This window comes from Bombus terrestris, chromosome 15 (assembly GCF_910591885.1).
Source record: "Bombus terrestris chromosome 15, iyBomTerr1.2, whole genome shotgun sequence".
Taxonomy (NCBI): domain Eukaryota; kingdom Metazoa; phylum Arthropoda; class Insecta; order Hymenoptera; family Apidae; genus Bombus; species Bombus terrestris.
The window spans coordinates 7,423,295-7,446,244 of NC_063283.1; the positions used below are offsets into that span (position 1 = coordinate 7,423,295).

Consider the following 22,950-nt stretch of genomic DNA (forward strand, 5'->3'; position numbering starts at 1 on the left):
AATAAATACGTTTTCTAGCGAGATAGTACGATTTCTTGGAAATCGATACACGTGGAACCAAACGAAAATGACGATGATCCGTCATTGTAGCGACGTTGGTTTTCGACTTTAACCTTTGGACCGATGTTTTAACAAAGAAGCGAGCTCTCCTCAGCGAACGAACGAACGTACGAGAACCGCTTTGGTTCACTTTCACCTACACGGGTTCGATGCACTCGAGAGCGTAATTGCAACGGCACGGTGTACACATCGATACAGGTCGACAGTGGCGTAGTCGTTGGATTACACGGTGTCCAATTTCTTCTAAATTGAAAAAAATAATAACGATAATAAGATAAAAAGGAAGAAGAAAAGAAGATTAAAATGTAAATTCTGCTGGGAAGATTTTAACGCCAGAGTTATAATTACGCTTTTTTAATCGAAATGCAAAGATTCTCGCGGGAATAAACGATCACGTTCACGTGGCGATATTTAATATCAGAGAAAGGAAAACGATTGCGAAAGTATAGAGTTAATGGAAAAAATTCGGTATTCGTTTCAGCTATTTTTCTAGAATTTTGTTCGCTGTTTCTACCTTGCTTCTCTATTTAATTTGTTATTCCATCTACTCGATGTAAGATAAAAATAATTTCATGAATAGCAGTTACATCTTTGAACTTTAAAACGATGAATCGGTTGAAACGATTTTAACGTCAGAATTATAATTAAACTTCGATACGTCACGATTCTGATATAAATGTTACGATGCGTTAAAAGAAGAGAAGATATTCCTCAAAAAATAAATGATCGCGTCTATGAAAGGATTATTAATTCCAGAGAAATAAAAACGACTGCGAAAGTATAAAATTACGAAAGAATATTCGATATTTGCTTCTATGCTATTCTTCTACAGTTCTGTCTATTATCTTGTACTTTCTTCGTTTATTTAATGCAAGATAAGAAGAATTTCGCGGCTCGTAGATATATCTTCGAACAATGAGTCGTAATCGATCGTATATCCATTGTAATCAATTGGAATATTCTAGGAAGCAGAGTCATACAATGATACGCATAAAATAGCCTGGTTCCGTTATGAGAAAGGTTAATTCATTGTGGAATTAATTTCCTCTGGAACTTGATTCGAAGAATCGTCGAGAAAGTTTTTTCTTAGGAATGATCCAGGGAAACAAGAAGGAGTGGGAATGTATTGGTGGAAATGCGTGTTTAAGCGTCATTAATTCTGCGTTCTTTCGAGGCGCGCTCGGAAAACTTTGTACTCGCGTTTCGATACAACGTTTTATGACTCATAAAAGCTGCTGCGCCGTTACCTGGCTGACTCACGTTGCGGCGAAAAATTAATACTTGTTCCACTTTTACGCGCGACTCGCGCGGCTTACCGGTGTTGTTTATCAAGAAAGTAGAAAGTTCATTGCCACAGCCTCTATCGAACAGCTTTTCAAATCTTTTTTCCCCCCTCTTTCTCCTTGTAATTAAAAGACTGACGTACAGTCTCTCAACAACGAACCAGACATAGGACATTCTTTCTAAGACGTAAAACGACTATCGACGTCGATTCGAACAACGATATTTACTATGAACGATTGCATCGACGAATTCGATGTATATTCGTATTTTTAAGTATACGATCGAAGAAGCAGAACCTCTGTGGAGAATTGTTTTACCTACCGAGTATTACAGAAAGCATCGTACTTTGGACATTTCACGTATCTCTCTCGTATTACGTGCATCCTGCATGATTTTATACTTTCAAATTTCTTATAAACGTACAAAGATTGGCAATCTACTCGTTAGGAAGCTCTTAACGAGTAATTCGAGTTTTGAAAGCTCGCTAAGACCGTAAGACTCGCGTAAAAGAGAATAGTCTTCATAAACGCAAAAGAAACTCGCGAGCAATAAATATTTCTTACGGGTATCGATAATGAAACACACGTACGCACAGTTTGGTGCTTCGGAATAACCCCAGCTTGGTATTAACGAGTAAAAATTACAAGATCCTTAGATCATCCGTACGCGTGCCGAAGAAAAGCTGATAAGACGTCCGAGCGCGTCAAAGGCTTCGATAAGCAAGGGAAAAGGGTGGAAAAACTAAAGATAGGGATGGAAAAAGAGGAAGATCGAAGGGGTATGGAGCAAATAATATTATTTCCCAGCCACGTACAGAAGCGGATAATAGCGTGGCGAGGCAAAACAGCTCCTCGTGATTGCCGATCGGCTTACGAGGACGAGACTTAAAAGCTCGAACGGGAATCAATTGCATAAGCCTGTAAGGCGTTAGAGGAGTCAGCCGAGCGTGCGCACGGCACGTGATGTTGTCGAGAGAGTGTTACCACATGCCTACGATCGCCTATCGGACGTTTCAACTTTGTTTCTCCACTACGTTCTTCTACTTTCATGTTAACGTTAATCATTCTTGCAACAGGTTATTAGTTGCATCATTTCGAATATTACGAGGTTAAATATGAAACATCGCTTTTCTCAAATACTACTTTATCTTCCTCTTTTGTTACGCATTATTTTTTCCAACGATTCGTTAATTTCATTACACTCTCGAACAGTTTGATGATTTCTTAATACGATCTAGCGTTACGTTCGTTCTTCGTTTCATTTTTCTTTTTTTTTTATTATTAATTTTATATATACTATTTATAATATAATAAAATAAACGCAACCTTTCGTTGGTTCAAATATATCGGCCATCGTTGAAAAATCGAACAGGAATGTTATCACAGCGACAACTTGCCGCGGGTTAGTTTTGATATTTTATTGATCTACGCGTTGAAACGAATCGATTGATACGCGATATATCGTTCTCTTTCTACGAAACGTGGCTTTGTTAACGATATACCAAATTAAATGTCTAATAATATGGAAAATGTAGAATATTTATACACAGCAAATATGGTCTATTTATACGTTCCACTATTTTTTTTTTTTTTTTTTATCCCTGCCTCTGTTACTAAAAATAGTATCGCCGCTCATTTAAGATACAACATTTTATTCGTCGCATCTGTACGATAAATGTTAATTAAATAGAGGAACTTTACTCCGGTAGAGTGGAACGGCCACGTTCTACGGAGGTCCGTGCGTTCGCACCGGTTGCAAAAACCTAGGCGTAAAAAGGCAATCGATATCGATCGTACGTAACCTCTCTCCTGGAGCTGGTCGACGATTGAAACGCGAATAGGCTGGTCGGCTCGATTCTCAACGTTACCCGTTTGCCTCTCGTAGCAAGAGCAGACACGATCGCTTTTTGCCGTTATAACGTCGACGCGAACGACACTTCGCGGTCCCGTGACCGACGTCCGAGCCAATTATACGGGAAACGTCGTAGGAAAAAGCGAACGGCGTGTCTCGACTCTGTTCCCCGTCGCCTGGTAACACTCGACCAACGACAGATCGATGGATCGAGCGGCTTTTTCTTTTTGCTTCGTTCCTCTGGACAAGAATCGCTTTGGCTTCGGAGAAAATTAATGTGGTATTGTGGTATCGACAGTTTGTTGCTGTTAGAGGAAGACATAGAGGCTGGGAAGAGCATTTTGTAAATTGTTAGGGAGTTCTCTGTTTGCGAGGAATCAATTAGGTGTACGTAGACGTAGCACCGATTCCACCGAGTATTGAAAATCATTGATACGTACAGGCTCACGAAGGTATACCGACGATCGTAGCTTTGTTTTATGTACGTATTATTGTATTATGTATTAATAGTTAATAATTTTAACGGAACCCAAACGATGAATTTTTTTCTTTTTTCTTTTTACGATAATGAAGTTATAGTAAAGTTCAGAACACTTGGAACAATTTGGAACTTTGGTTAAATGGGACGCCGATAACCAATATTCCCCTGTGCAAACTTTACTCAGCACAAGGATTTTATTTTCATCTTACCATTTTAGTTACAATTATTTTAAATACGGTAGAAGCTCGTTTATTCGAACATGTCGGTGTCGACGAAACAGCTCGGATAACCGAACAGTTCCTATAACAGACGTTCGCACGTGTATTCATTACAACGATAAATGGTTATATGTGCGTTACGAAATTACGGTCGATCATAGTTGGGATAATAGAGGCTCGGCATTAATTTGTTCGAATAAATCAGATGCGGATATACAAACTTCTATCGTATTGCATATTTAACCCCTTAACCTACGATTTACGTTCGAGAATTTTAGGCCAAAAACGATCATCGTACTACGGGCTATGCTCGTAATATTTACGTTTGGCCCGATCATAGTACTACGGGCTAGGTTAAGGGGTTAAGTATACATTAGAAATTGATTGTTCTGTTGTTATAGGACGATAATAATATTCTCAATGAAAGACAAATTGTCTGTTAATCGCATACCAAAAACGCCGTTCCATTTTCGATCATCTCCGGTACAAATTAAATATCATACTGTACTTCGCTGACTAAAATAAAAACTAACTATACGTATAGCGGTTAAGGGGTGAAACTAACCGACGAAGAAGCTCACCCTCTTCTTTTTTGTTCCCGCGTTATTATCTAACCGCGACATTTGAAAACTTCTTATCGTACATTTTGTTAGGCCGAACTCGCGTCTAAAAAAGCATTTACTCTCCTCTCTTGCGGTTCGTTTCACGCTGTTCTAGGTCGAAGCAGCGCGAAACGAAAAAACAGCACGTAAAGGTAGATAAATATGCTACTTTGCCGCGGCGAACCGACGTTTCGCTGACAGAAATTCGATTTAATCGATTACGCATCGGCGTTGATCGTTGCGTCACTCGTGAACGAAAGATTGGCATTTTGTTTTCCTCTGAATTCTACGCACGTCGTTTCTCTTTCTCGAATTAAGAACGAAACGAGAGAGATTTTAGGCAGAAGGAATTTTTATAGAAATTTCTGCGATCCATGGCAGGTAAATTCATCGCTTTTTAACTTCTTTTTACCGCAACTTGGATTATTCTGCTGACTGTACCTTCGTCGGTATTAGAATGCGATAGATTTGTTAATCGTTCATCAATTAATGCTCGTTCTTTAAGAAGTCACGAGAACGTACAGTCGAAAGGAAGATAAAAAATATCTGTAAATTATATTCGTAGAATAGCTTGCCTAGAATTTCATTACGTAACACGAGCGTGATTCTTCAAAACTGAAGTTCATGGTGATCTTCAAAACGCTTTCGCGTCATCTTAAGACATCAACCTGTAAATGTTCGTGTTTTACAGGCATTAAGAGGACAAAGTTTCCCTATAGACCGTGATGAAGAATTCATGGCGGCTATAAACGAAGAAACGATCGCGACAAGTTCCCCGGCAGAAGGGGTCGCATCTCCAGCAATTATCGAGCGATTTCTATCACGTGAATTCGCAACGAAACGCGTCGAGGGTGAATTATGAGGTAATCGTAATTTGCATCGGATCTAAACAGCGCCGATCGTAAATTATCCACGCGTTCTACGCTAATGCACCCGACCGCATAAAACGCTTCGTTGATTCGGCTCTGTTGCCTCGATTCCCTACTATTTCATCCACTTCTTTCCCATTTTTATTATCGTCTCTCTTTAGTAGAACGCGGTTTATAGTCTGCCAATGATAAAAATTAGCTTACAGCTGTCAAGAATTTCGAAATGCGCGACCTCGCTCGATCGAAACGCTAAGATGACTGAAAATAAAATACCGTAGAATCTCGTTCGTTGCGACACTGTTCGGTTAAAGAAATTAAAAGACAGCAGAAGGGGAATATGACAGAATCGACGATCGTTTTATCGGAGTTGAAATCGTTTAAATTTCGAGAAGAAATATGGAAAGGCTTCACCTTGATGAATTCACTTGGCGCGATAGAAAAATAAAAAGCGTAATTTCAAAAATATAAACCGATGGCTACATATGTATCGGGACTTTCAAGTCACGTAGCGTTGTAAAGAGCTAAATCGAAAGCACACCGCAAACAATATAAATTGTCTTTCCACATAAAAGACCAACTTCTTCTTTCTGAACAGTTGAGAGAAAAGCGATTTAGAGGATCAACCGATCAAACTTAAGTAAAGGCATGCCTGCCAGCATCCGTGCCGAACGCGAAACTTATCTAAAGATACGATCCAAACCGAAAAGTCAATTTTCTTGAGCCAGTAAGTCTTTCGGAGCGACAGTAGCTTGTCTTTCTTCGGTCAACAGCAAAGATATACTATTGATCGATTTTCCCACTGTTGAACAGAAGCGAGTCGGCTCCCATCCCTTCGAGATAATATCGTCGTTTACGAAGCTCCCGTGCACTTCTCCCGGATCCAGGAAGCACATGATCTGGCAAACTTCCGCATCAACGCCGCCGGAAGAGTGGAACTGAACGATGTAACGGATATGACCGAGGAAATCGAAGATCTTGCGGTATTGTTAAGGAAAATTAACCAGTTGACTGAGGAAAGAGTCGTGAACACGTTCCGTGTCGCGCGTGATCATCGGGATAAGGATGAAGGATGAATTTTATTACTGTATCGAAGAGTAAAGTGCGTACAATTTTCAGAGTTAAGTTAATACAGGATGCATTTAAATTGATAATAAATAGAACGTGAATTCTCGTGCGTTTATGGGAAATTTGAAAGTGCGAAACTGCACAGAATGCGTACGATACGAGAAAACGTATAAAATACCCAAGGTATATGCGGTGCTTTCTATAACACTTGATTAAACAACTTTCTACCGATATTCTACCTTTTTTTATTCTACTACTACAAATATGAATTTGCATGAAAATCAGTCGCACGAACGTCGGTGGAAAAGTAGTTTAATAAATAATAAAAATATATCGATGGAAGATGAACAAAATTGTAAAATTTTGTTTTGAGAAATTCAACGCGCTCTTCCGTGGAATATCTACAGTCCAGTGGACGATAACGTTGCTCCAATTGCTATAATCGATATCATGGAAATTTGAATTGCCTAAATTTTCAAATAAATTCGATTATAGCAGGCAATTTTTAATTGCTAGCAAATTTGATAAATTTCCAGAATTTTGTCTTGAAAAACGCTCGTGTGCCATCCTCCTCGCGCGCCCTTGCGCATCCATCCTTTCCAGAAATTTTTCTCCGTCAAAACCCTGTTAGATATTCCTCGAAGAAGAATGGGAAATCGAAAAGAGGCTGTACGACAAACCGAAACAACGTCCTTATTTCCTATCTTGCTCGTCCGCTTCTACTTGCGAATTTTTCTGGGTCTTGCCCCCTATGGAATATTCCTTAGGGGAGAGGAAAACGAGAAACTAAAAAGGAGGGGGGAAAAAAGAAAGGAAGGAAGAGAAAAAAGTGGACTGGGTCATCCATCACGGCTCTCATCAGCCGCTGTTAACTGATCCACTTCAAAAGGTACACCAATACCGACGCCCGATTGTGCAACTATGCGCGCCGCTGAAGAGAAGCAAACGAGCGGTCATGACAAGATTGATGTGCATTTTCGGTGCACCGACGAATAATTGATTTTCGAGTCGACCAACGATCTCGATCATCCTGCCAGTCGGGAGATGGACGTGCCTCGCGATCTGCATCGTATATTATCACCGGGGTCACCGAGGGGGTTGGGCGACAAGGGGGTGGAAAAAACGACTTCATATTTGCTCACTACCGTTTCCTTTTTTTTCTATTTCATCGTATTTTATTATATGTATCGTCTATTTTTTCTTTTTTTACTTCATGACATTTTACGTGGGTATTAACGATTCCAGTATCGTTGATCGTAAATTGATATTTTGGAAAGCGTTCGAGCTGGTCGTAACGTTGCGCGAAGTAAGCTATTCCTTCGCTGTTCGCTGTTTAAACTTCAAATTTTCACCGATGCAGTTCAAAATACGATATAATCCGAAAAACCATAAATTCTTCGATGATGAACTTTTGCTGGCCCGATATCCCTAACGACAAATTATTTTGTAAAGAATCTTCGTTTTAAAATATCTCACTGAAATAGAAAATTACTCCCAACGCGTAATATAATCGACACATCAAACGCAAGATGAATCCCTAAATTTGTCAATAGTTCCTTATTCGTCCAATTTATCCGAGTTCTCTTGCGAATAATTTTCCTTTGTTACGTATCCCGCTAGTCACGATTTGCTTCTCACTTCGTTAACAAGATTCGAATTATTATTTTCGAAACGTAACGCAACGCGGCACTCGCAGGAAGATCGAGAAGATCGTAACGTAACGGTTCACGTGGCTCGCAACATCGCAACATGAGAGATGGAAGAACGTTAGAAAAGCGAAAACGGTGGAAAGTCGTAGAAATCAACAATTTCCTGGGGACGTATCCATGAAACGCAGTTTCCCCTTGGTTACAACGACAGGAAGTCGAGAATACCTGATAAACCGTCCCCGATAACCGCGCTGCAACTCTCGCGCGTTACGCGGACCTCCGCGCTCGCATTCATATTTAAATTCAATTTCGTCTAGACGCGCCGGCTCCGAATAAAGGCCGGCCAAGTGTCGCTGCCCGGGGAGAAATTTGACGAATGAACAACGCTGCGTCGAGGAATTTCCCCCTTTTTATGAATTAGCCAGCTGGAGGAGTAGTACCGTCATGGAAATCGCTGAAATCCTCGATCGTTCGAGCGTGACAGTCTCAAGAAGCAAGTCGAGTTATGCAAATGACGAAAAAAGAACGAACCGGCAGCGTTGCCTCTTACAGAACACAATTTTCTGGGTTTATTCAAGATTTTTGGATCGCCGGGTATATTAAGATACGTAAGAATTTACGTGATACGTTTCGCTAATAATAAGACGCGCTTTATATATATAAATCGGAATTTTTGAAGGACTTCGAGCTTGAAAATGGTAAACTTCGTAACTGTTGGAGATTCGAGCTGATAGGAAAGAAGAAGTTGGAGAAGAAATCTTTCTCGTGCCTTAATACACTGGATGATGGCAAAATTCCGAGGCGAGCGGTATATTTCAGACTATAAGAATTCCATAGGGCCGTAATACCGTGAATTATAAAGCTCCTATAACTCATAGAGGGCTGAGAGAGGGAAACGTGGCCGTGCCAATTGGATTGGGTCTTATCTGGCGAATGAAAAATGGAATGGAGACAGACGGACCAGAGCCTGGAAATTTTGGCCAAACAAGAACTAAATAAATCATCGGCGTTTCCTTCCTTAACGTTCGATTCGATATTCCTGTCGTAATTTAACATCCTAACAGTGGATCCGATGGGGCGCTTGTTTTAAGATTTCTGCAGTTTTCGGCATGATCTGTGTCACGGTTTGTTAAGTGACACGGACATATTAATGGTTGCGATGGGAAGTTTAGTTCGCAAGAAACACTATGTTCCCGATTCATTAATCTTGGTCGAGATGGTTAGTCTTGTCATAGAGTGGTTTTGAATAAATTGCGACCAACTTAAGAACAGAGCGTTCGATTTCTTCTGCAAGATCAAATTATTCTATTTATGTTCGGCGTGGACTTCGATTCCATGAATTCTTGGAAAACGGAGAAGAACAAATTTATCTTTTCGTCGTACACAATCGTTCGCGTGTACACGATTATAAAATATTTGGAAAAATTCCAGGATACTTACGTGTTCCTTCGTTGAGTCACAGAGTCTTGCATCGAGTTAAAGTCGAAGGTGAAATTTCATTTGAACTGTCGACCATCTGACGTTGTTCGATATTAAGCGACGACAAATAGTATTTACAGCAAGAACAATGGGCTATCGGTTCACGTGCAATAAGTACGCGGTAACAAGCAACAAACTAGTTTCTTGTAACAAAGGAATAGATTAGTACGTCAGCATCGAGCTCGAGGTGAAACTATGGAAAAAGCAGACGCAAGTATTGGAGGCCATCGAGCAAGATGTCTCCGTGATGTCGGAAACGGAAGATCATACCGGACAACATCTGTTTCCGACGTTGTTCCTGCCTGCCTCGTCATATGTTTGACGATAATCGATGCCTTCTATTCCGTTTAAGTATCTACCGACAAAAAGGTTTTGAAGAAAACTATAACACGAGATCGTTCTAATATCAAAAAGGTATTAAGAGAAGTTCGAAACTGATAAAAATTTTCAGCATTTTCCGAGTATCTGGAGTAATAAAGCAAGCGAAAGATTTTCGTTCGAACCAATTAAACTCTAAATCATCAGTTTCTATTTTTATATTGCATTGTTTCTTGTTCTTTACAAACAGTCGTTGAAAAAACATTTCTTTTATGAGGCAGATCGCGATAAACCGAACGAGTAGAAGTTTAGGGAGGATGTGTAGTTTCGTTCAGACCCCCAACCTCGCCGATCCCAAGAACCATTAAAACTAATTTCTGTTTTTCCCTCGGGAAACACCTAGTTTTACGACACGTTCGCCAATAAAAACAACAGCACGGCAACGAAAATTCTAAACTCTAAACAACGAGCCTTAAACTCTTCCAGCTAGGATGCCACGCTTCTGTCCAACACATGCCAATCGTAAAAAGTAAATCCTCCAAATAAACCAGAGTAACTAGAAATTCTAATAGTTATTACCGTTACGAATCTCCGAGTTCTCCTCTTTCGTTCTCTGGGAATTTTACTTGGCCGCGTCTTTCAATCTCCCATAAATACCTAAACGTTCACCGTACGCTCAACAAATTAATTAACCTTCGATTCCCAACATTGGCAATTAGTATATTCAAATTAGAAATTTAAAAATGAGAAAATAAAAAATACAAGAGGAACTGTTTGAAGTAATCGCAACTACTTCCAAGAAAACTATATTAAGTAACGTTATTTCAAATGATATTATCTTAGGTAATCAAGTTTCCGAGAGAAACGAAAAGATGACTCGTAGACCAAACAATTGATAGCATTTTGTCTCGTGCGAAACCTCGACTTCCGGAAAAGGAGGATCATTCTCGTGGACGAGACACGTGGAATTCCAGCTGGAAATTCCAAAGAAGACACGGCGGCGGGCGTATTTTAAGCGTAAAGTACAGCTTCCTCCGTTCGCCCATTCTATCGATCGCGCAATTACACGAAACCATTATGGTATCGTGAATACGTAACTAGAATCGATTTGGAAAACGAGTGTGGCGCGTGGGACACACGCCATTTTGAACGGTGCGCTGCCTCCGATAAAATTATGCTATCCGTACGCGACCAAATACGATTCACTCGCGATGTTCACCGTACGATTTCTCCGTGGATTCTATCCTGATGAAAATCTGAATCTATTCCGACAACTCGGTAACGTAATCTTGTCTTTCAGTGAGCGTATCTCGTTAGAATCCTCCGGAGACGAAGAGGGAATTTTCGTGGACCAGAAGAACGACTAACTAGATTGATCTGTTGATTTATGCAATTCCGTGCCATTTGTTGCTGGTTTACCTAGCCTTTCGTCGTTTCTTTAGTAAAAATCCCTTGGCTTCGCTACCAAACCTTAAATTATGCAATTACACGTCTCTAACGATATTAGTTTATTTATACAAGCGGGCTCATGGGGTCTGCTGCGCGATCATTTATCAGTTAATAATATTAGTACAAGGTACGATTCGTAAACCTCTCCCTTATAATCTCATAACTTTCTGTCAAGCAGAATGAATAAAACGGGTAATCTGTGATTTTTTAAATTCACTCGTGTACGTTTATTACCAATCTGGTTTTCCTGTTGTTGTGTAAGGGTAATTAGCAATTCTGTAAATAAATAGAACGTGTAACTCGTGACACAAAATTTCACTGATATTTAGTAATACTTTAGTAACACCCGGAAAATAAATTCGAAAATGTGACGAACGACGAACAGTGATCGAAGGTAAATTTAGAGTCGACGTTCTTGGGGGAAAAAAGGATCGTCGTTCTTCGTCTTTCCAGCGAAACTGAAGACGAGCGAAAAACAGGAAATATGAAAATGGAGAAGTGACGGAAAAAGGAAGAAAGAGGGAAGAGATCGCGAGGCCGAAGCACGAGGAAAATGACGAAGTTTCGCGAGCTTTTTCTCGTTAACGTTCGCGCAATTAACGCTTTTTCCAGGAGCGCGGTGCAAATCGGGACCGATGCTCTCCGCCGGTTGTTTACACGGTTTATTGCATTTCAAAACGCACGGCGCCGCGATGAGAAATCGTGCTGTGGTCTGAATTAATTTGGTCGAGCGTTCTCGTTGTTCCTTACTTCTGAATCTGGGATCGTCGCTTCCGAATTCGAAACGCGGATAAACGTGGATCGAGTCAACTTCGGTGCGATGGAATCGCGTGCGAATTTCAGACGACGCGCAAGTGCGTTTGCTGCGATTATATTGGACCGTAGGTAACGGTTGGACGTGCTGTAGCGAGTAACTGTACCGGAGCGAGGAGGAGAGGCCAGCTACGTGCCCGCCAAGAGGTTACGTGCGCTTAGCCGGGGACACGTACGCGTACGTGCGAAACACGCGAGAAGCCCGCAAGACACACGCCGCGAGAATTACGCGTCCGGATGCCACCGTTCCTCCGCGTCTTTTACCCGTTGCCGGCCTAGAAATTACGCTGAAACGGCTGCCACGGAATTTTAATATGGTTGTTCGATCTGGAAATGTACTCCGCCTTCTTCTACTCTCGTACCAAGAAAGCCGTGATTTCCAACTTATTTTAGTGCAGCTTTTACGAAGCGAGATATTTGGAAGTCACATTAATCGTACGTCGAAAAAGACAGAAAGATGATAATGTTGCAAACTTGTTAGGAAAAGTATTTACTCGCCATTGTATTTATTATAGCATTCGCGTAGTAATTAATCAAGCGCAAGTATATTTTGTATCATTCTATAGTACCTTTGAGCATTAGAAAAATCTGACACCATGAAGATCAAATATCGAACTTCTTAAGAAACGTTTCGGCGAGAAACGAACGTACGTGAAGATACTTCTTGCAGCTACTGTATACGCATTTGTGATTACCATTTGTGCGTCTACCAATGGATGACAGAACATCAAAAATTCTTTGTTTCCCTAATACAATCTGCTTGAAATTTTCCTTTATTTCGTATCATCGTATCAATGCAATCCCTCGATCTCGAACGTAGTTAAAACGATCCCAACAACGTCGAAGACGAGAAGAGATAGGACTCTCGTCGCGAGAACAATTTTGCGATAAACTCGAGCAATCGTAATGTGTAATTTTAACAGTTTCTAATAAACGGTTGGAGGGTTTGACTGAAAGGGTTAGAAATGGATGAGCGTACAAAGCCCTTAAAAAGACGGGCTCGGGCGTGGGAAGTAGAAACGCGACAGCGATTTCCGTCGCGCGGTCTTGTTTGGGGAGCGTGTCTGGCCGTCTGCCAACGGTGGTATCGTGCCAGTTTATTTTAATTTGCGAAACGAACGCCGCCTCGTAACACGTCGCGCGCCCGTGCTGCCTCTCGCAATTGGCTTAAGCGGTTCTTCCGTGGTTCCGCAAAGGAAAACGACCGTGGCCAGCGAACCAAACGATACAGGCCAACGAGAGAGGAACCACGGAACATCGTCCGTCAACATTTCAACTGGACAAAATGATTTGTTTGTTTGTTTGCATAGGAACGAGTGGCTTAGCGCCCACGCGGGAATGTTTGTTAAGGATTATGGGCTGAAATTTATGTACACGAATTGCTCCAGATTCGTGGTGCACACGAGGAGACAGAGCGGCGTTCTTTCTGCGAGAATCTGCAGTTCACTTCCTCCTCTCCTTTCTTTTCTCCTTTGCTTTGTTTGTACGTGTTTCCTTTATGGATTTGCGCGAACACGAGGCGCGGCGTTTAAATTGTAAGTTAGAGGAGTACGAAGAAAGGTGAGGGGGTCGTTCGTTGTCTTGGAGTTTTAGGTAGGTAGTCTTCTTTATTTCGGCAAACGCGGAGGGGAAGATTGAAAAAGACCGCCAGATTATGGCAGGTACGCGAGTGTATCTTGCGAAAACGATCTTTAGATAAGACGAAATATGATAATTTTTGATAATTACGATGTTATAATAATTTCTTTGTTTATGAATCTCCTATTCGTTAACACGCGCTTTCTTTTTCGTTAAAAGTACCCTATGTCGTATTTATATTTCCAAGAATTTGAAATTAACTTATTTGTATTAACTTTTAATTTCGCGATCGTAGAATTTCGCGACGGATCGGAGCATCGTACGAGGAATGATAAAATTCGAGAACATCTGAATTAATAGTTGGCAACGATCGTAACGAAATGGCCAAGTAAGAACGATGGAAAGAGACGACGAGTGAGAAGCGAACGGCGCGGTCGAACCACCTAAATTTCCTAATTGTACGCCAGAGAGTTCGTGATCGGTGCTGCTTTCACGAACACGCGCGATTCGAACGTACCTTCGCGTCCAAATGAAAGACGAAACGCCCGTACATTCCCGGCGATAGGCAAACGGTGCAATAATCCTAATTACTCGTATCATTCGCACGCCACGTGTACTTTCCGACCGCGATGAATTCGTCAAGGGGTGAAGAGTTTCTCGTACGAATGATCAACGTTCTCGTAATTCGGCTCTGCTCCGTTTCAACCGACGGAAATAAAAATTCCGTCGCTGATGAGTATCGATAATATTCGAATTATTTTCTATGTATCAAACGAACGAAATTTTATAAGCCGGTAACAGGTGGCAATAGTTGAGATCCTGTTTGATTTGTCGTCTGAATTAACGATTAGAACCGTTTAAATATGAATAGCGACGAGGTGATCGACGTCGCAAAAGTATCGATGGCAATTTGTCAAAAATACGAACAGACGACGAAAATATACTCGCTAGAAACTTGTGAAAAATAGCTGCTTTTCTTTGATACGTGAGTGGTCCTCGATCGACGCTGCGCGAAGAAAATTAGTCGTACATGAAAAATAAACAATTTTTGTAATTATAAGATCGTGCGGTACTTGGTGTTTCGTATGCTACGTGTGTTACATACTACGCATAGAACGTTACGAACACGCGGTGGATTTTGCTGAGAAGTTAGATCTATTCAAAGACAAAAACAAGAACGAAAGTATCGTAGGTATCGATTTTTCAAGAGGGGGCTTTACGATGAATGGAAGAAATTCAAAGAATTGTAAAATAAAATAAAAAGCATTTATCATTTCATTGTTAAACGTTATCTTATCGCAAATTATTAATTACGTGCCTCGCGAAAAGATAATGGGACGTAACAATAGCGTTTAAGGTGCTTGCACGAAGCAGGATTTCCATTAATTCTGTATATTTGAAATTTACATTGAAAGTTCGTTAATTAAAATCAATTATTTCTTTTAATTTACGCATTCGTTCAATTTAAATGTATAACTTGTAATTATAGAATTGAATAAAAAAACGATGCATTACTATCGTAACTCACTTATATTTATTTAAATATTTAATCACTGATTTTAATGAAAATCATTTGATTCGATTTTCTCCTACGTAACGAGGGGAATCTGTCTGTAACAAATATTGATCAAAGATAGCACAACGTACTAAATATCGCACACTTAATTAACAAACCGTTTCATTTCCCCATATCGTCGATTAAAAATTTGTCAATTTGATTCCTTCGTATATTACGCGTTAATTTTATACCACAACATAATCAGGCCTGAAAAATTCACGACAAAGAATGGTCGGTTCATTTCGTAAACCGAACGTATTATTCAACTGGATTTTACGAGAATCAGGAGCAGAACTGTTCTTTCCTGCTCGTAAACTTTTCGATCTGTCGGTAGTTTTTGGGATAAAAGCCAAGATGCCCCGGCTCGACTTCTCCATTGTTCCAAACGTTTCTGCCTGGGAAGTAAATGAAAAGTGTATACTTTATGTAGCCAGGGTCGACCACCCTCTGCTCGATACCGTATTAAAAGTTGATCGCAACGAAACGGAGCCACTTCGTCCATTTTACAAGTCAATTCCTGACCTGCAACCCCTTTGTTTCGCATGGAAACCGGTGGATCTCGTTTCTATCGAGTATCAGATTTTCCTAGAAACGATTCCCTACGTTTTCGAGATGCTTCGATCTTTAGTCCAGGGTATCGAACTTTTGTTTATGCACCGGCAACTTCCTTCTCGACCTTCTTTCACTCACTTATCGAATCACACTGTTTCCTTACCTCGAACACCGATCGTGGTTCTATCAAAGCTTCGTTTCACCTTTGAGCCCGGTCTCAGCTCGTGAAGTTGAGAATCGTCGAATGTAAATCGCAGAATGGAAATGAAAGATCGTATCGCGTAGACAACTACTTTATCTAACGCGCATAATGAGTACGCGCATAAATCGCGGGCTGTGCGTATCGGGAAAAATTGTTGGTTACGTTTATTAAAAAATGTATCGGTAAACTCTACTCGAATAAGTATTTCACGTTATAAGGCAGGCACTATACATATGAAGTAACAAGTTTGCGACAGAAAAGATTAATCAGAGGATAAAAGCGGTGAAAAGCGTATACAATTTTTATCAAATGTCATATCAAATGTCTGATATTTATGGCCGACAGTTTACGTAGGAGTTTTGTAATATTTCATAAGTTTCAACCGTACGTGCCAGCAACTAAAGTATTACGTCATACGGCACAAAATATAATTGCCAAACAGCAAGGCTGTGTATTTAAGAAATAATATAAAGAAATTTATACGGTTCGAGGTATGGAATGAACGAGCTGCGGAAACAGCGAGGAAGGAAATAGAAATGCGCGCGAAACCACGGCGAGAAACTGACGCAATTTCTAAACGTGAAAAACGTACGGCCGGTTGGTCGTGGTCGTACGTCATCTGGAAAGATGGGCAAAAATCGATGAACCCGGCCGACGTTCAGATTGCAAAAAGAAATATTCCCTTGGTTCTTCCTTCCGCCCTTTTTCCGCTGGTTAGATGGCCGCCCGGTATACAGGGTGTCCTTTTCATCGGGGCGACACGCGATGCCGGTTCGCCGAATCGTTCCATGGCTATAAAATTAATCTTGCGTGCAAAACGGAGATGGGACGGTGGAAAAGGAGTAGAAACAGATGGAGAATGGGAAGAACGAGGGAGGAAGAGAAGCGAAGGGTAGAAGAAAAGAAAGAGGGTGAACCACGCCTCGAGTCACCTCGACGATTCTTCTTACACCCTCGTCGTTCCCTTTTGACCATCCAACGTTTTTTTCCTACACCTTTTACACACACGTGCATTCGCCTACGTATATAGGCGCGTTTCGTCCTTTCTCTCCGCTTTATTCGTCTCATGGACCTTCAGCTCCCTTTTCTTTTTCCTTTCGTTTCCTTGGCGAACGCGCGAATTTGATGCTCGGCGCCTGCTGCCCTAGAGATACGGTAATTTATAGCCGATGTCTTCGCCTTCTTCCTTACCTGGCCACAACTGTTTCGGGGCACACCATATGAACATCCAGCGCTATTTAAATCCCATGAAACATGACATATGGCGAATTGATAGGGCCGCGAGTACGTTCTATGGGTCTGTCTGGGCATATTTCGTCGAGGAATTTTCTCTGTTGTAGGTGTTGAAAGGAAGATTCGATGGAACAAATGTTTCGCCTGGATAAATTTCTGATACGAGTGACGCGTTCTATCGAGTTATTCCGTTACGTTAATTACAAAGTATATTTTCGCGTTTGCATCTTCAACTTATTACGATCCTTATCCTTCCTCGTTCCGTGTCTTACGATTTTTCACAATATCCATTCGCGGAGAATGTACTTTGATAATCGATGAAACCTGTGAACCATTGGCTTGGCAACTAAGTGATTTTGTCATTAGGTGGTAATGATAAAATCCGCGATCACTTAGTTGTCAAGCGAATACCATAAACGACGTTAAATCTTGTAACTTCAACGAAAACGTAAGATTCGGACTTTATATGAAACGAAACTTGTATCTTTTACATTGGATCCGTAATTCGGTAAATTAAATAACAAAGCGATCAAGACGATAGTCCGAGACGATTCTAATACCCGAACTCAAGTATTCGACAATTTCTTGCCCGCTCCTTCGATCTAACCCACTTTCCCGGGAGAACTCGTCGCCCATGCCATTCACCCATCCCCTAGACAAATCTGTGAACGGAGCACGGCGCAAACACCGGCATCCCAAGCCCCAGAGAACAAGTATCAATACCTCGAACGTAATCGGGATCCCGAGGCAATGGAAGCTATCGCGGAATTTGAAATGCAAACAGTCGGGCATCGTGAAGACGAGCAGTCGACTCGTCGAGGCAACGATCTCGCCTCCTTTTCGAACCAACCCCCTACTCACCGAATACCAGAAATACGATTGCTCCAGGAAATCACCGATCAGCGAGCGAAAACAATTTCACAAAATTCCAGTCGATCGTTACGAGTGTTACAATTTTGCCAGCAAATTAATTGTTTCCAAAGATTATTGTGGCAATGGGAATTTTGAAGGATTATTTACTACAAGCGACCGGACTTTGGACGGATTTACGTATTACGAGCGATTAAATTTCGAACGATACGTACAAACGGATGGATTGAGATTAAAATGACAGAGAAAGAATGCGTTCGACGTTTAAAGCTGCGTAGTTCGCGCGAGATAGATTGTGAAATATTCTTAGTGAACAATACTGGTATAAAAAAATCTCTATCTTACTGATATTCCTGCTCGATCGATGATTTCAATCGAATCGTTGATAACTTGTTATACAGTCGCGAACAGAGGACAGTTTCAAGAGGAAAAATACTATAATTTTACGAAATTGAATTATAATTGATAAGAACGATAAATAAAGAAGTAGGTTAGGTGATAAGCAATAAGTAATAAGTAACAATAAAGTGATAAAGATACATATATATACGTCACAATGAACGATTGACGTTATCGCGATAAGAAACGTCTAATACAGAAGTTAGTAACATTCGCGTGCACGAGTATCAATGTTAAACTTCCCTTTGTCAGCCACTGTAGTTTCCAACCTACAGATATTTTATGGTAAGCAATCTCGAAAGGATACTTTAATTTGAAATAATTGACTTCAATTGGGATAAACACGACGCCATACTGCAATCTTCAGGTTTGTAATATGAATTACGAAAAGAGGGGAAGGCAGAAGAAGCAGGTAAAGCGAGGGGAGGGAAGGGGTGGAAAGGAAAGAGAGTAGGAAATAAGAAAGCAAGAGGATCCTCCAGCGTTCAGAACGAGTCGCCATTGTGTCTCTAACCTCCGGTAAAATTCGTGACGGTGTAACCAGCCCGGCGTGCAACTCGGTAATCGTGACTCGTGACCGTCGTGCACTTTTGCCCCTCTTTCCGGTTCTGAGTCGCGAAACCGGCCAAGAAAATCATCCGTCCAGCGAGAAAGAAGCTGGCCCAGGCTCGTTCACGACTGGATAACCGCCGGAAATAAAACGCGCTTCAACGAACTCTTTCCTCTATTCTCTTCAAGGAGCTTCTTCTTCTTCATTCTCCTCACTTTTTCCTTTCCTTCTTTTTTTCTTTTTTTTTTCTTGCTGCGTTCGTTTCAGCCTGTGCTGCTTTATAGAAAACGAGGAGACGACCAGCGTCGAATGAAACAACGTTTCCTCGGTCCGTTATCGTTTCACGTATAAACTCGACGGTAAAACGATGCGACCGATTTTCTACGTCGTTGAATCAAACGTCTTCGTCCTGTTTTTCGTTTGGTCGCGCGTTAACACGCTCCGTGGAACGGACAGATGAACTTCGCGTAACGGATTTGTATTTTCGTAGAAACATTGATGGGAATATCGGTATATAATTCACTGTGATTTTTAGCAGTCTTAGGACTTCTTCGTATATATTTTTGATAGAAATTTCGATATCACAAAATCGAAGAACACTTGTAAAGAAAGACCGTAAGTGTCGGGAAACAAACAAACTCTAAACTTAAAAGGAAACTTAGGCGTTAATGTAGTCCAAACTCATGGGAACGAAGAGTGTATCCATAGAAAAGCCTGTACGTGTCGCCTGCTAGTTGCGAAGAAAACTGAATGTCCCGTTCGTTTAAAATAGATGGCACAGACAAAAGCCAAGAAACGATTATCTTATGATTATTGGCGCTTGCGTCTTTCCTATAAAGACGACATCGTAGCAAACTTCACTTGCAAAACTGCATTTAAATTCTACGCTACGGTATTCTCATTGGTACGTAGAGCATTTTCCAATAAAAAAAATACCTACTTTAGCTGTCCTACGGTAGCTTCCACAAGCACTCTTTCATTCTAAATCGATTTCCTTCAAATTCTTGAACTTTGTCAAGATCATTTGATAGATCACGGGTGTAAAACAAGATTCCGGAAATTTATCTATGCACCTCTGGACCCTTAACCAGCTTTTGACACGTGTTTCGAATCGTGATCCGTACGTCAGACAAAAAGCGACACAGTGCAAACTATTCGAGGACGATCGAAATCGGCTGAAAAAGAGACGGCGATCGCGCGCGAGTACAAGATGCAAGACGCGACCGAGCCGTATTGCAAGGAGACGAGTTTCCTTGTTCTTCAAGGACCGATACCCGATTCACCTCGTCTGTGTACCTTTTCCGCTCGTCATAACTGACGCTAATAGTGTCTTCGAGCGGCTCGGCACCGCTACAAATTGGTCTTTCAATTCGACAACGCTCGCCTCCGCCTCTTATTATTTCCCTTTCCTCCGGCAATGTCCTTATCTTTTCACCCAAATTGCTTCGACATCCGCGAACCTCTTCACGTAGTCGTCGGTCTGTCGATTTTTTGAGTCCAATTAAAGTCGAGCCTCGCCCGACTGATTCTCTTCCTCTTTTTACCAACCGTTCCTCTATTCATCTTCCAGTCGGTCTTTCTGTCTCCTTTCGTCGTTTTTATTTGCCTGTGTCGTCCTCCAGGATCGTCACAGTCGACTACGTCTCGATTGATTTCATCGCGATCGACAATGCGTCTCGCGGATACGCTAACGTGACATTGCCGTTGAAGATCTCGCGAAATCTTTGATTAGACTTCAGTGTGCACCTGCTGGATATACTATACACGAATTATTATTACACACGAATGATCGCAATTGGATCGATGCGACGTATAAAGACACGCTTTTAGCTCGATAAAGGCTGACATTCGAAAACGGCTGTACGTTTCCAGTAGATTTAGTTCTAAACACCTGCATTTTTATAAAGTCCCTTGCCTGTCGGATCTAAGTAGAAGCCGGTAATATGAAAATTTCGACGAATGAATCGAAACTTGGAGTCTCTCGCAGGCTTGCTGATCCGAATTTAAAATGCCAATTAAAAATGCAAATTATTGGATCGTCCAATATAGCTCGCGACGTATCGCAAAGTCTACCGCAAAAGAGTTCGAACCAGTCAAAGGTGAGAAATAATTTCGAAAGAGGAAATGCTGGGAAAGGGCAGGCTAGCCTCTGGAAATCTCATCGGAGCACGAAGACGAGAAGTAACGGAACGAAAGGTAGCCAGAGAAAATTTCATTTTTTAGCGGGAAATAGCCGCGAGATACAAATCGCGTTGACGTCTGAAGACAGTGGTTGCGGTGAAGAACGCAGACTCACCCCTGGAATAGAAAGGGGGTATTTTCCTCGTTCCCGCGGCACCGACGCGACGTATTGCCTACGTATCTTGGCCAGGGATCAACGAATACATGCATCCTTAATGCACGCTGCAGCATCCTTGTACCGCGGCGAGAGAGACGCAAAAATTGAAGGAGGAAGTGGTTAGAGGCAGAGAGGCTATCCACGGTGATGAATCGTATTTGGCGTTGAGCGATGGAACACTGGGACGAGAAAAATGTTGGTAATTCGAGGGCCAAGGAAAACGAGCCCGCGAGTAAGATAAATACGCGTGTTGCGTTTAAGGTTTAGAGATTTAGAAACTTGATATTTCGTGCGCTTTATTTTTCGTTCTCTGTATCTTTGATATATTTTACCGTTTGGGGCGAATGTTATCGAGTTTGGGGATGAGCAAAGGGATTTTTTGTAAGAATAGATCTTTGTCTCGGAGGTACGTAAAAACGCGGTTTAGGCGCATATATTCGTCACAAGAGCAAAGGTCTTTACGTTCAAAAGCGCATAAGCGGGCAATATAAATATAAATCGAATACTTTTGTTTTTCATCGGTTTTACGATATAATTTCAACCCCGTTAACCAGCGTAAAATATCAAAGTGCAAACCGAAGGAACTGGGACGGTATTAATATCAGAGAGAAATAAAACCATGGCATAAATCTCGTAAAGTAAGCTTCATAAAGCACGAACGTTGTAGATCGATTCTATGAAATCTATAAAATACAATGTACGTAAGTACATACTTTGTTACGAATCACTTAAGTCCAATTTTGGTACCTCCGTTTGTCCGATCGTTCAAGCTTCGATTAAATAAAGACGATTAATTTTGCCAAATGACTCAGATTCTCTGTCGCGATATACGAAGCTTCGTACGTTGCAAAAGCAAAAATACGAAACATTTAACGCTAATTATCGATACAGGCGATTGATTTTCGGAATAACGTTGAAAATTTGAAAGACCCCGACGTCTTTGTTATCGGAATCTCGTCGAAGTTTTTGCATTTATATCGAGCTAACGGGACGCTCGTATTTTTAGAGCGTTAAATAAATGCACTTTCCAGCAAGAAAAGCGGAATCGAATGAATTTACGAAGAAAACTCGCTCGAACCAGCGCAGCGGCGTAACGCGATGATTGATCGCCATTACTCGGTTGCTTGCTTGACCTTTAGATGAAAGCATATTATCTAGCACCTCGAGAGTTATTTTTAAACAGAAGTTGGTAAACTGCGTTCAGAAGAGGATTAGCCGCTTTACGACTGAAACCAAGTTGAGAAGTCGTATTTATGGAAATGCGCCAAAACGATATTATGTTTCTGATTCGATCTCAACTTATATAAAACGAGAAAAATAATACCGAGAAACTGTCTCGTGACATTACCTTCTCCTTCTGTACTTTCCAACAAATAATTGTGTAATTTTCCTGGCTTACGAATAACTACATTTTTAATTGAAATCTTTCTTTGGAAACAGCTTTACGACGTTGCTTCGGGAATAAATCCCTAAGTCAATTTGTTAGGAAGCTACAAAAAAGGAAAACGATCAAAGGAACAGTAACATGGCCC

At 41.1% G+C, this 22,950-nt stretch overlaps 1 protein-coding gene and 2 long non-coding RNA genes across 13 annotated transcripts in view; 2 read left to right on the forward strand and 1 right to left on the reverse strand.

The window, feature by feature from the left end:
* The window catches only part of LOC110119953, a 180,116-nt gene that overhangs the window by 137,347 nt on the left and 19,819 nt on the right, over positions 1 to 22,950 (forward strand). The window lies entirely within an intron of this gene.
* The window catches only part of LOC100644824 (max dimerization protein 1), a 228,020-nt gene that overhangs the window by 128,374 nt on the left and 76,696 nt on the right, over positions 1 to 22,950 (reverse strand). The window lies entirely within an intron of this gene.
* LOC125386373 lies at positions 5,204 to 7,853 on the forward strand. The gene is made up of 3 exons (XR_007226444.1): positions 5,204 to 5,359; positions 5,961 to 6,089; positions 6,176 to 7,853. It is a non-coding gene; the product is annotated as an uncharacterized LOC125386373 (long non-coding RNA).